At 40.5% G+C, this 11428-nt stretch overlaps 1 long non-coding RNA gene across 2 annotated transcripts in view; it reads right to left on the minus strand.

The window, feature by feature from the left end:
- The window catches only part of LOC135981662 (uncharacterized), a 222574-nt gene that overhangs the window by 187379 nt on the left and 23767 nt on the right, over nt 1–11428 (minus strand). Inside the window, exon 2 of one of the 2 annotated variants that reach the window (XR_010598798.1) lies at nt 5323–5397. The exons of the other annotated variant lie outside the window; for it this stretch is intronic. This is a non-coding gene — a long non-coding RNA (uncharacterized LOC135981662). The remainder of the gene's footprint in view (nt 1–5322; nt 5398–11428) is intronic. 2 annotated transcript variants of the gene reach the window in all.

The raw sequence follows: 11428 nt of genomic DNA on the forward strand, positions 1-11428 counted from the left end.
AGAATGCAAGTGTCTAGCACAAGAAGTGCATTATCATGCTTAAAATAAAAAGCAACCACTTGCCATCTTAGGTCAAGGTGTAGAGACATACAAACCAAAATACATCCATGAAAGTACAGCTGGAGGACAGTACAGACATTTCCCTCATATTTGGTCAATAAAGTCTACAAATATCTCCACTTCTAGCCAGGGGTGTGACTTCTAGCTAAGTCAGAATTAGTATGAGTGTGTTTCCTGGAGCTGGCGCACCAAAAAAATAAAAAATAAAAAATAAGTGGTAGCCAGGACAGTGCAAGCAGCAGGTGGGGCTAGCTGCTCCAAAGACCCTAGGTACATACTCCCACCATTTGTGCTGCCACGGTGGTGCTTTATTTTTAGTGTACTAGCTTCAAGCTGGGAATCAGCCACAACTTAAAAAAAGTGTAGACATACCTGATCTAATGTGGCTCAAGCATATAGAGAAGATCTACACTGACCCCTACAAATGTGTTAGCTACTTTGAATTAACTGGCAATCAAAAGACTAGAGAAGATATACCCTTGAGAGTCATGAGCAGAAGGTGATTTTTGAGCCAAAAACAATTAACTCTGAAATATTTCAGAGAGCTATCTTTCAGGATATTTCATAAAAGAAATACAAAGACTAAGAGCAAAATCTAATGCAAATGAGAGAATGTGTTAGATTTCAAACAAAGTGAACTTGGCCATAGTTATTGCTATACCATCTGCATCACCAAAAAAGGCTAATCTGACCTCCAGGAGGAACAGAAGAAATGTGAACTAGCACTGACTTCTTTAGAACATCCTGACTACAACCAACAGACGTAGCATATAACATTCTAGTCACTACCAGTGACAAATCACCAGGAGCAACAAACAGGTTCCAAGTGGAAGAGATACCTCAGAGGTTGGACAAGTCTCTGCAGAAGGAACCATTGTGACTGGAGCTAGTGAGAACATTTTCAACTATATTAAATTGTGTTGAAATATGCTGTTTTGTTGAAGCCAAGAAGTTGTACAGAGATACATCACTTTTGAATACATTTTTCTTGGGTAGTGCTTTTTTGGTCCAGGGTTCTCTGGTTTTTGTTCTGAAAATGGACGTTTTAACAATTCCATTTTGAAAAAAAAAAAATTGGGGGGGAAAAAACAAAACAAAACACTTGCAATGTGGAATGGAAACAAATGTTGAAGCCTTAAAACTTGCCTCAGAATGGAACAATCACCATCCAGTCAACTCTAACTATGACAGCAAGAATAGCCTGTAAGAGCAGAATTACTGGCTAAGAGACACTAACAACCACAAACTAATCTGTTAGTAACTACTCTGATTTCCATCCGTTGATTTAAAAAAAAACACAATAGTTACCACTGGGATCGGTGGATACTGATTTATATCATGAACCACTGATACTAACCTTTGGAACCTCAGACCAGGTCACATAACTGGAGCCAGATCAAGTTTCAGCTTTTTGCCAGTAGTTCATTGGTTTCTTGGGAGGTCTGTCGTCGGTCTCAATTCATCACTTAATGGTGAGGCCCACAACATATACCTCTCCTCACTCACACCATTTTGCCTATAGCATCAAGTTTAAGCATTTTACCCTCACCTTCAAAGCCCTATACAACCGCCCTCTGTTCTACATCTTTGATCTCTCCCTTTCTGGGGTGAGAGAGAAGAGCAAAAATACAGACACCCTGACAGGGCACTCATCCTTCAGAAGCTCCCTGCAGCCCAGCTGTTGAGAGGTTGTGAAGTGGCTGCCCAGCAATTCTCCCCCGCCTTGAGGGTTGGTCAAGCCCTAGCAGAATTGGGATACCAGAGGGAGGAGTCTTGTATAAATATAGATTCGATTGAGCTCCTGTAAATGGTTCGAAGGGCCTGTACACTCATTACTCTAACAGAATACAGGGTTTTTTAAAAAGTGGTTCATGCAGCTTAAAGACATTAAATGGCATGCGAGGTCCCTTGCTCTGACTCAGTTACTGATTTGTTGAAGAGGTCAGCTTTTTGCTCAATATCCTCCTCCTCTTCCTTTCCCCCTCCCATGAACTAAGAATCTGATTTGGGATTCTGCCATTTCCTTCCTAATCTGACTCCAGGGAATCCTGATTAACGATAAAATAGATTCAGAATACTGATATGAAAATCATTCCAACCGGTGCTACTGGTAATAGATCAAACATCTATATGACCTATGCAGGATGGCACGTAATAGCCTGTCTCACTGAAGTCCTGATCCGAAATCTATTGAAGTCAATTGGAGTTTTTCCATTAACTTCAGATGGCTTTTGATATCAATTACTAAACAAGTTGTCTGTGATTTTATAGTACATGCACAAACTATTTGACATAGTCATGCAATGAGAATGTGTGACCAATAGTATTCAAAAAGAGACATTACTCTTTTTCTTACTGAGTCACTAATATTTTATTGATAAAAGTTGGTACCCCAAACCTTGTAAAATTAGATTTTCAGGTTCAGTTATCTTATCCCCAGCACACTATACCTACAGTACTGCCTAGTTAATTCAACTGATTAAATTAAATGCTTTTTTGCTAATTTTGAATCTTCACTTGCTGTAATTGTGGCCTAAATACTCCCAAAAGGCTCTCTCTGAAATGGCTTTAAATTCAGCATAAATTGTGCACAATGGCTGTAAGAATTACCTGTTTGACACAGCAGCCATGGAGACACTTTGTAAAAGTTTAGTCATTTCAGCGAGCGGTCTCTCTCTCTCTCTCTGGGGATGCAGTCCTTGACATGTTAAATAAACCATCTCATTCCACCATAAATGCTAAATAATTGCATCTCAATTCTTGTGTCGCTCTACATTTATGCAAAAAATATTGTGGATGTTTATTTAGGTATGCCACACTTGTATCAGTTTTATTGGCTGAGACTAGAGGAAAATGAGCTTCCTGACCTTTCTAGTGCATGGCAGCTTTCAAACAGAAAATGCCTTTAGTTTACACTAACAGATGTTTTTACAGGAGATAACGGTAATTTCTATTCCGATACTGGGACTGATATCTTATGCTTCACCTCCTATGTATATATGGTAAATGTGCATTTTTAAGATTAATTTTTTCTACAATATCCTTTCACCTTAAAGCTGCTGAATGTCTAACATAAATATTAATTGCATATTAAATTATAGGTAAAAAATCAATATATTTTACTGGTTGATGGTTGTCCTGACATAAAGAATCTCTTCACTTCTATTGTAAGACAAAAAACATTACAATATATTTGCTGAGGGTAAATCAAAGAAATGATCCTTTAATACATCTGTCTTCCCCCTGCATCTTTTAGACTTTGATCCTGTACCTGCATGTAACCACAGTGAAGTCAATGGAAGTCTGCCCTGAGGGGAGCTCATTGTAGGATCAGGAACTCAGGTATTTTGTTCTCATGTGTATATTTCATTTCATGACCCTAGGATCATCTAAGTGATTTATTGGCTGCATTGCACAATAAAGCAAGAATTTTTCTTACAGGTTCGGGGAAAACAACAGATCCCATTTAATCTAACAAACCTCCACCATCTCCTCCTTCCGACACCCTTCCATTGCAAAGCCTATAAACCCTAGAACTTTCTTCTACATCTACAGGCGTCAGACAATGTGGAGATGAGAACTACAGAAAAAAACAAAACAGCTATGGGGGAAGGGGGAGGGAGAAAGAGGTGAAGTTATGCCTGTGTTAGGGAGACTGGCATTAGCATGACTAATTTAAAACACTAACTCTTGTTGTTGCTTCTCTTCCCCCTTTTATGCTTCAGCTCTTTAAAACAAAAGCTCTTTGGGGTAAGGACTGTCTCTAATTTCATCCACAAAAGTTATAGCTGTTATTTGGTGGCATGCAAATAACAATAAATAGCAAAATGTTCCTTTATATAACAATACAAGAACAAATATTAATTCAGATGAGGATTCTGGATTATCCCAGGAAGACTATAAATATTTTCTGGGATGATGGAGGTAGGCTAAATTGTTCATTTTCAGAAGGAGAATAAGTGTCATATGTATGCTTAGGCTAGGTCAGTTTCCCTTATCTGAGGTGTTTATAGCCTTTCCTTACACAAACATAATATAATCTGAATTGAACATGATAATACAGGCTTGAAAAACACAAACTAGAACAATGGTGTGACTCTCTTTAATCAGTTATATAAACATTTAAGTGGCACAATGCTGACGTTATAGTGGAACAAAGTTTGAAACCATCTCTTTTAGTTATTTACTGGACACACAGTTCTGATGGTTTCATTGTGAACTTCAATAGCCTGTTCTCGATAACCTAGTGGCTGATTAGAGAACTCTCCTCCCCCTGCCTTTCTGTTTTGTTCTTTTGGACTATGATTCAAGCCTAAGGCTTCATTTGGGGCCTCCACTCCTTCTGAGTCCTTTATAGATAGGAATTCACATGACAAAAACCACTGAGAAATGTTGGCACATTGTGCAATCTTTGTACTTAAATGCTTATCACTCAGGCACTCCACTTGACACTTCTGTCTATTCTGAAATATTCTCAGTCACTAGTATCCTTGTATGTGCCCCATGTCTGTGGTGCCTGAGTACATTATTTCAACTACAAAGTTCAAAGCATTTATTACTTTAAAAACCAAAGAAAAATGATTTGCTGCTTTAAAGTGTTAGTTTTTATGTGTTCATTAGAATAACCATTCTATAGCTTTTTGTTGAATATTCATAAGATTCTGTCTGCCTGCTGGATAATTATGTTACATTAATATGGTATGAATAAATGAAAGCAGTAATTATGGTTTTATTCTTTATTTTGCAATTTACAGTGTGCTTTGCTTCAGTGATACAAAATCATGTTTGAAACAATATCACACGGTAATTTGTTTTAGGACTGTTCAGTACACAGACACAGATAAAAAATCCCACCCAGGATAATTGGATGGATAACACAAAACAATCTTTTAGGTCATCTGGAATATTGCGTCCTCTATCTTCTTCCCCTAAAAGCAGGTTAACCCACAGAAATAGATCAGGGTGGTAAGAGCTGAGCCCATTTTTGTTGACTTAAAGTTTAACTAAAAAACTAATTTTGAACTTAAATATTTTTACCCTATGTACTCTAGAGGTATGCATAGTGTCATATCAGGTAATCAGTTTTTATGGAAGAGAGTCCCCACAGAAAATATTGAGGAGCTCTGCTCAGAAAGAGATGCTGCAAACCGGCTGTTATTATGGATATAGCTGCGTAAGCATTCATGACATTTTATAACAAGGTATTCCCTCTCCCAAGGATCTAACAGGCTACAGCCCAGAACCTGCAATTGAATACATTACCATGGGATGTACCATTGAGGAGCACCATTGACTTAATTGGAGCTGTGCAGAAGTCTGTGGTAGCACATCTGGGGTCTGCGGAAAGAAGTGGAAGGAGATGAAAATGCTAGGATAGACTAGAAGGAAGGGACAAGGAATAAAATAAAGGGATTAAGCAGACACTTGAAAGCTTAAGACATACATCCCCCCTCTCTCTCTCTTTCACAGCCTCTAGAAGTAAACAGGGATAATATATTCATAATGAGACACTATCGCATTTTGGAGGCAGAATGGCCAATTGGATAAGACACTGGACCAGGACTGAGAATATTTTGACATTCTCCCACCCATTAATAGAAATTTTCAACACCTGAAGAATCATTAGACACTTTGGTTTCACGTGTAAGGGTGTAGAAGAGTTAACCGGTGATCAGAGAGAGCACACAACACACACACACAAAATTAAAGCACTGCTTAGTAAAGTCCAGTTAAACAGTGTCCTAGACAGTGTGATGGGGAAAGTCAATCCAAAACTGAACAAAGAGGTTAGTGTGAGGTTGAAGTAGCAGTGAAATCATGTAAGTCATTAATGTAGCCTACTATGAGGTAGGGAGTTGTGGAAAGAGGAGGAAATAGTTAGAAGATGTACAGGGGCCTATGAGAGCAGCAAACAAAACACCAATGAGATGGAGTGGAAGTCAGAGGCCAAAGGAGCAAGGAGAAGAAGAAGCTGGAAAGTCCTATGCAGGAGAGAAAGACTCCTAAAGTGTTGCTGTGACCACTGGGTAAGGTGGAGCTAGATAAGGAGGAGCCAAAAATGAAGATGGATTCTAAGAGGAAAAGAGCCAGATTTCAGTGTCAGCATAGAGGAGGAGGGGTATGCAATAAATAGGCTGTGGAGCCAAAACATAAGTTTCTTAGAGAACAGAACAGGAATTCCCGATGAAGAGAAAAGGACAGAAGTGGGAGCATAGGAGGAGAGAGAAAAAAATTTGGAGAGCTACATCCTGACAGAAGGGACAAAAGCCACAGGAGGGCAAAGAGAACTTCTATGAAAGCTGAATCCAGATTTGTTGAGTTATTATCAAAAGCAGGGAGGCAGCCTGGAATGCGGTAGGAGAAGTGATGCTGAGCTAAGAAGAATTTTGAAACAGTGATGCTATGGGTGAGATGTTAGAGGTGAGATATCCACTGAGGTGGTTTTGCTTTCCAACAAGAGCTTCTGCTCAGTTCCTGTTGCCCCCAGTGAATATGGAGGTTTGAGAAGATCCTATTGGGGTTCATGGTGGACATATATGGAGTGGGTTCTGGACAAGAGCTAGTCCTTCTAGCAGCTGTCCCTGCTGCTGCACAGGAAGGAGCCCAAGGAGATCCTGCTTCAAACAAGAGCCACTTCATGTTGGAGTCTGTTCCAGTTCCAGTTCTGCAGCTTCACTTCAATCTCTCTGGTCACTCAATAACAGACCTAAAAGTGGCAATTCTTCAACAAAAAAAACTTCAAAAACAGACTCCAATGGGAAGCTGCAGAACTGGAATTAATTTGCAAACTTGATACCATCAGATTAGGCCTGAATAAAGACTGGGAGTGGTTGGGTCATTACAAAACCTAAACTTAATTTCCCAAATATTAATTTCTCCCTACTGTTACTCACACCTTGTCAACTGTCTGTAATGGGCCACTCTCTTACCACTTCAGAAATTATTTTTCCTCCCTTGATATCCTGCTATTAATTGATTTATCTGGTTAGACTGACCTCACACTTGGTAAAGCAGCCCCCATCCTTTCATGTATTTATACCTGCTCCTGTATTTTTCACTTCATGCATCCGATGAAGCGGGTTCTAGCCCACGAAAGACATCACATAGCAAATCTATGGCAGTCAGGAATAGAACCCTAAATCTCCTGATTCCTAGTCCTGTGATTTTACCACTAGATCTTGCTTTTTCTTACTTCGGTAAAGGAAATGAATGACTCTCCTTAAGACATTCTCAAAATAGAACATTGAAACAGTTAGACCATGGCAATGGTACTTATGCCAATGGTAGTGTCCTTGGCTTATTACCTGTGTAATATAGGGCCCATATAATAAATAGCTACCGGGGCCATGGAGGGAAAAAGTCTCCTCACAGATTGGAAAGGAAGTATTGTACACATAAGCCTTACCTCACAAAACCAAGTGCTGGTCCTAGATCTTGAAATCCATTTGCTTATTCAGTATCATAGATTTCAGAATCCAAGACCTTCCAAACCAATCGCGAAGACGCTATACTTCCACCACAAAACCAGCTATATTCACAGCATACTACTGGATTAAAAAGGTGGTAGTAGCAAACTCAACTAAAGGATTTCCAATCTTGCAATTTTTGGCTATTACAAAATGTAATTAGAAGACATAAAAATTTCCCAAAGAGTTTTCATTAAAATGAAACCATAAAGAGCAGGCTTTCATGGAACAGCAAGGAACTTCTTTTTTTCAGTCTGCTTCAGTTTGGAGAGCATTTTTGATGACATGGCAGACTCTGGATCATCTGGAAAATGGATTTTAGAAAAACCCCAAACCCACCACACATTTTCCCTTCCACCCAGTTGGTCTATTTATAAATATCCCACCTTGTATTTTGTGTGCATGCACAAAGTTACAGGAAGTAAAAGCTGTGACAGGTTACCCACCTTAGGATGCCACCTGATGTGCTGAGATACCACCAAGTTCACCTGTTATGCGAGCCTGGGTACCCTTTTTACCTGCCTTGTTGAACCAGGCTATTAAAACCTCCTCCAACACACACACAGCCAGGGCCACACCCAACTGCAGAATGATACAGACACAAAGATCAGCTCTGGGAAGACCCAGCATAAGGGACTTGCCCCAGCATTCAGGTGTCCACCTCCCTTGGAATGCAGATCCAAAAGGTATATTATGAAATCCGCCTCCTCCCTCAATGTGGAGGAAGGTATGCACATCTTCTTGCCCCCCCCCCCCCCCATTAGAAATTACAGAATCTGGGTTTAATAATAAACAAAGCAAATTTTATTAACTATAAAAGGTAGATTTTAAGTGGTTAAAGGGGCCAGCAAACAGAACAAAGCAGATTACTAAGCAAATCAAACCTAACATGCAAACTAAGTTTGTTTCACTAAAGAAATTGGTTACAAATAGTAATTTCTCACCCTAGATATTGTTGCAGGCAGATTACAGGAAGTCTTGAAAGGCAGCTGCACTGGTCTCCCTCTTGAGACCTCATGTATTATTACTCACAAACTAGATGCCCTTCTAGCTTGGGTTCAACCTCTCTCCCCTCATTTTAGTTCTTGCTTCCAGGTGTTTTTCCAGTGTCTCTTTGGGTGGGGAGGCAGAGAAGAACCTCGATGACGTCATTCCCCTGCCTTATATAGCTCGTGTGTGGCAGGAGCCCTTTGTCTCCCAGTGGAAGAACACTGGCATTCCAAGGGGTGGGTCCAATACCAGGTGACTCATACCCATGTCTCCGCAGAGCTGTGGCAGCCATTACTCGTAGGCTGTCTGAACCATCCACAGGAAGACTAAGCTCTTTCACAGTCCACTGTCTCTGCTAATGGCCCATTAGCCCTGTCTGGCTTTTCCATTGTTGTACCTGAAGGGCTGGTTGGAGCTGACACCCAAAGTAGCACATTTGAAATACAGATACATAGTTAATATTCCTTACTCCAGATACAGAAATGATACAGGCATACACATTGGATAATCACATTCAGTACATCATAACCTTTCCAATGATATCTCATGAGCCATCTTGCATAAAGTATATCTCAGTTATGTCAGATCCATATGATCAGCATATTTTCATAAAGAATATGGAGTGAAACACCACAAAAGCAATTTTATAAAGATTGCTTTATTGATGTGGAGGCCAGAGCAAAAAGTGACTGTGTTTTTGTTCTGTATTTGTATAATGCCAGTATACTGATCCATGACCGGGGCTCCTAGGTACTACAGTAATACAAATATATGAACTCAAATATGAAAAAGCAAAAAAGGTCAGGGGGAGGACAACAAATCAAAGTAGTGTGGTACATTTAAAGAGATCCCTCTGGTCCTAGGGATGTTATCTGTTCAAGCAATAATTCCCATTTTAAATAGGGAATCTCTGGGAAAAATTGACTTTTTCTAACCCTAGAATGAACTCTAAGTGGGCCTGTTGTATACATAGCACTGAAGGAGATTCCAATCAGGATTGCTTACTCTGTTGTGAATAGAGCTTTCTGGAGGAGTGGGATTGAAGAGCAGGTGGTCTGGTGAACAGGCTTGAGACTCAGGCTACCTACATTCTATTCCCAGCTTTGCCACTTGACATGCTGCATGGCCTTAACAGAAGTTTTTTCCAAGTTTTGCCACTAAGTTTATAGCATCCAATATATTTAGGGGCATAGTTCTTCCCATTTTCTTCTGCCAATATACGTCACATATACATGTTATGAAATGTTTCATGGTACATAGATATTTTTCAGGCAACTGTTCCACAGAACTCACATCATTGAAGGTGCCATCTTTGAAGCCCTGATATGAGAAGTTTCAAGACAACCTTGACAGTTTCCCTGGCATCGGCAGTCCCTGTTGTGGGGTGTGGCCACTTTATAACACACCCTGCTTCTCACGTGTGGCACTGCCAGTGCTTTCTGACTCAGTTAACTTCCCCAAGGAGGGTCTCCTCAGCTTCCAAAACACAGGTCAGTACTAGAGATTGGTCCTCCAGCCAATGCACAAAACAAACTTAATCCTTTCTGGGGTAACTGAGAGGAGTAACAAATTCTATCTAAAAGTTCCAATAAATGAAAAGATTCTTCAACCCTTCATGGCCACTTCAGCCTCCCCTCTGGGTTTGGTTCTCAGCCACTTTCTGGGCTAGCTTGGAGACTTTCCCCTGCTCCAGTATAGAGCGCTGGCTCCCAGGCTGGTTCCTCTGGAATACCCAGAGCCTTCCACAGGAGTCTGCCCACTCCATCTGGTTTCACACCCAAGATTCATCTCTCTCTGCTCTTTTTTGAGGCCCATTTGTCCATTAAGTTATCATCTGATCATCTCACTCCCACCCCTTCAGGGTGGGAAGCAGCTAACTAATTATGGCACAGGTGGGGCTGGCCCATCTCCCTCTGAAGAGGACAGGTACCCTATGACACATCCACAATCTCTTGTTACTCACCTGGCCTAACATTCACAGGCTGCTGTTTTCGGAAGAGGCTTCATAACTATCTAGAGGAACACACAGTACAATCTTCAAGAGATATGAATCACATTCCTATTTATTCCCACACAGTTCCCAGCACAGTTCCAAAAGAAAAAAGGGTCAGTAGTAAGCCAACTACTTGAACTGTCTGAGCTATTAGGTCAGTGGCTTTTGTCTGTACTGGCACTAAAATGGATAATATGAAAACAGTGTTTAGTCTTGCTAAAAATAAGTTTAAACCAGATGGTATGTGGCATACATGGAAACCATTTGGAGCACTTTTGGCGGTGGATATGAGGGGTTTTACAAGTCTGCTGAGATGGCCAAATGACTCTCAGAATGATAAAAATGTCCTAGCATAGATTAGGCCCTGAAGCAGTATTTGAGGTAAAGAAGATTTCGTTAGCAGCAGAGAGCCTATGATGCACAAGTGAGCAGTTCACATGCAGTCCAGCAGAAAGAAGTAGTACACTTACATTCTAGCCACTTTACTACACATATTGAACACCCAAACAGTTAGGTTCTAGACAAATTAAAAACAACGAGGAGTCTGGTGGCACCTTAAAGACTAACAGATTTATTCAGGCATAAGCTTTCGTGGGTAAAAAAACTCCACTTCTTCAGATGCATGGAGTGAAAATTACAAATACAGGCATAAATATATTGGCACATGAATGGAGAACCTTACAAGTGGAGAACCAGTGTTGATAAGGCCAATTCAGTCAGCGTGGATGTGGTCCACTCCCAATAACTGATGAGGAGGTGCCAACTCCAAGCTAGGGAAAATTGCTTTTGTAGTGAGCCAGCCATTCCCAGTCCCTATTCAACCCAGCTGACTCACTGCTGCTTGTTGCTGGTTTTTGTTTGGGGGTGGGGTTTTTTATGTTTTTGTTTTTTTGGTAGTGTAGATGTATCCTGAGTCTCT

This window comes from Chrysemys picta, chromosome 2, assembly GCF_011386835.1.
Source record: "Chrysemys picta bellii isolate R12L10 chromosome 2, ASM1138683v2, whole genome shotgun sequence".
Taxonomy (NCBI): domain Eukaryota; kingdom Metazoa; phylum Chordata; order Testudines; family Emydidae; genus Chrysemys; species Chrysemys picta.